At 45.2% G+C, this 3,021-nt stretch overlaps 1 long non-coding RNA gene across 1 annotated transcript; it reads left to right on the top strand.

Annotated features, from left to right (window-relative positions):
* The first annotated feature begins 587 nt into the window (after nt 1-587).
* LOC119385009 (uncharacterized) lies at nt 588-1,620 on the top strand. The gene is made up of 3 exons (XR_005182044.2): nt 588-615; nt 679-952; nt 1,268-1,620. It is a non-coding gene; the product is annotated as an uncharacterized LOC119385009 (long non-coding RNA).
* Nucleotides 1,621-3,021: the final 1,401 nt, after the last annotated feature.

Raw genomic sequence — 3,021 nt, forward strand, 5'->3', positions numbered from 1 at the left:
CGCTCCTCTCGCCGTTCGCTCTCTCTCCTCCCTGCGCCACCGCCTTGATGCAGTGCGTTTGAAACGCGTTTGTAGCGTTTGTGCTGCCTTGGCACAGCCTGAAAACAGCGCGTTCTAAACGCGTTTGTGCTGCATTGAAGGCGGTGGCAACACCCCCAGGTGATTACGAACGCACGTAAGAAGCGTTCGTTGAAAGAGGCGCCCAAAAGGGAGACACTTGAACGCGTCGATGTGTCCAGCTTTACGACATTAAAATTACTACGCCGTGTACTCTCGGCGCAAGAAATGCATTCGCATATATTTTTACCGCGCAATTTCGAACACCCATTTTTCCTCCCAATGTACGGCTTATACTGCGTACGTACAAAGGTGTTCTAAAGTTCCCAGGCCGCGATAGCATTGCATTACAGGTGATAGCGGCCCGGACACTTCTGAACACCCTAAAACCTGGTCTTAAAGTATCTTTGTAAGTCCGAGTTATATGGGTTAGATATGTGTTACTAGCTTTAATGATTCAAAAGGGTTTGCTGGTACGGTTATGATGTGCACATATCTTTTTAGTAATTTCTCAGCGAAGCATGCACTTACTGATATTGAGGTGCCCCGATGAGCAGGGTGCGTTCGGTGTCGAGATTTCTTTTTTTCGTGCTAATTTGAGTGTTGACCAAACCTCTGCAGGTGGCAGCTCCCTTGTAGCTGGTGAAGACGTTCCTGCTGACTTCGTCTTGCTGGAGGAAACCTTGACCAGTCGCTCAGTTCTCACAAGAGGAACTTGTGTGACCGGTAAGTTTTACGTTTACTTCAACACCAGACTGTATCGATATAGAGACTTCCGCAGGCTGCTCGCAAGATTCTTCCGACAGCAGTGTCCGAGGCGCTGAACAAGCTTCACAAGACTGTACTGAAGACGTGTCCGCCAACAGCTCCACGCCTGAATGCCCTACAGCCAATGGTGACTATGCTTTTATTGCAGCTGTTTTTAATGTGCTATTTTATGTTAAGGACATTCTGAGCAACCTATTCTCAAAAGGACAATACGTGTGCACCAACAAAATGTCACGGTGGGCTCTCAGTGATTTTCATTTTTCTTTGCCATTGTTTCATTTCGTGCCATTGTCAACATTGCGACTGGTTTGTTTTTAGGTTGCGGAATCGAAGGCTTTTCACCACAGAAAGTTGAGCACCTTGGGTCTAAAAGAGCGAGGAAAGTGCTAGTATGGGATTAGTTGCTCTTCGTTTTTACATTCATTTGTTTTCTTTAGTGCAGTGATTTCCTGTGTGCCAGAGACAAGGTCTCCATCACAGAAGTACAAGCAAACCATTGAACGTCGGCAAACCAAAGTAGCAGCACAGCGAAAAACTATCAAAAGACTGCAGAGACAGCCTCACCAAGCACCGTCATCGACTTCAAAGGCCCTTGGCATTATCCAACTGCACGTCACCGAGGAGCTTTTTAAACTTGTTTCTGCACATGTTCGCTTGAGGGCCAAAGGCAAGGGCAAGCGGTGTGGTTCAAGAAATTCGCTCTTCACTTAAACTTCCGTGGTCCGCGAGAATACCGATTTCTGGCTCCATATTTTTCTTTGCCCTCCCGGCGTTCATTGAGGAGGTGGCTAGCTAATGTAAGATGACTCCAGGCACAATTCCAGGAATCATTTCTTCCACTGCAACAAATACTCAAGCTTACAATGAGCGGGACCGTGTGTGTGCTTTAGTTTTCGATAAAATAGCACTCAAAAAAGAATTTGTATTATGATGCTGCGCGGGACATTGTCCAGGGTTTTACAGATGATGGCACTCATTGAACTTCAACCATTGCTGATCGAGCAATGGTTTCTTCTTGTTGGTGTTTCGAAAAAGTGGGTTCAGCTGGTTGCTTTTACTATAGGGCACACATCAACACCATCATCTGTTATGCATAACTTGCTGGTGTCACTCATTGTGGAGCTTAGAAGCATTAACATTGCAGTGAAAGCAGTCATTTGTGACCAGGACATTTAAAATGTAAGTCTCGCTAACCAACTAAGAGTGACTGTAGCAAAACCTTTTTTTTTGAAGTTAGTGCTCAGCGGGTATACTTAATTTTTTGTTGTTCCACATTTAATTAAAACAACGGGCAATAATGTCCAAGGACACAAGTTATACATTAGGGATGACACCGTTGACTGGTCGCACATTGTAAGCCTTTACCAATCCTTACATAAGTTGCGGTTGCGATTGGTTCCAAAGTTGAAGGAACGGCACGTTCATCAGAAACCTTTTTTCTAATATGAAGGTCAGCAGAGCCACGCAGGTCCTGAGTGCATCAGTTTCGATTGCTATCACGGCATTGGTGTATGCGAAGGTGGTGCCTGCCTCGGCCATCACTACAGCTGAATTTTGTGATCGTATGGACAGGATTTTCGATGTGTTGAACAGCTCAAATAAAAGAAAAATTTTGCAAAAGCTCCAGCATGCAATCATGAAAAAGGATTCAGAGCTGATTGACTTCCTTCGAGGCCAGCTTCCCTGGATTGCATCATGGAAGTATGATGGCAGACGTCAACCACAAACCATCGTTGGTTGGCAAATTACAATTCAGGCTATTTGTCAACTGTGGGACGACCTCTCCAAAAATTACAATTTTGAATACCTGCTAACATGCAGATTTCAACAGGATCCTCTGGAGAACATATTTGGCCACATTAGGCAAAAACAAGATTGTAACACCAACCCCAATGTAGCACAATTTATCTGTGGCCTGAAGCACATCTACATAACAAAACTCTTCAAGCTGTCAGAATACGGAAATGTCGAGGATAATGAATGTGACCTCCTCCAGGAGCTCTCGCCATTCTCCCTCACCAGTGCGTCGCTTGTGGATAATGAGGAGCGTGCATGCTGTGCACAGTCAGTCTGACGACTATCCCGCTGTAGGCGATCTCTCTGAACTTTCGACCAATATTCACTCCCATATTATCGATGACTGCGCTGCATAATATGTAGCTGGTTTTATCATCCAACACATTCTTGGATTGCACG

This window comes from Rhipicephalus sanguineus, chromosome 3 (assembly GCF_013339695.2).
Source record: "Rhipicephalus sanguineus isolate Rsan-2018 chromosome 3, BIME_Rsan_1.4, whole genome shotgun sequence".
NCBI classification, from domain to species: domain Eukaryota; kingdom Metazoa; phylum Arthropoda; class Arachnida; order Ixodida; family Ixodidae; genus Rhipicephalus; species Rhipicephalus sanguineus.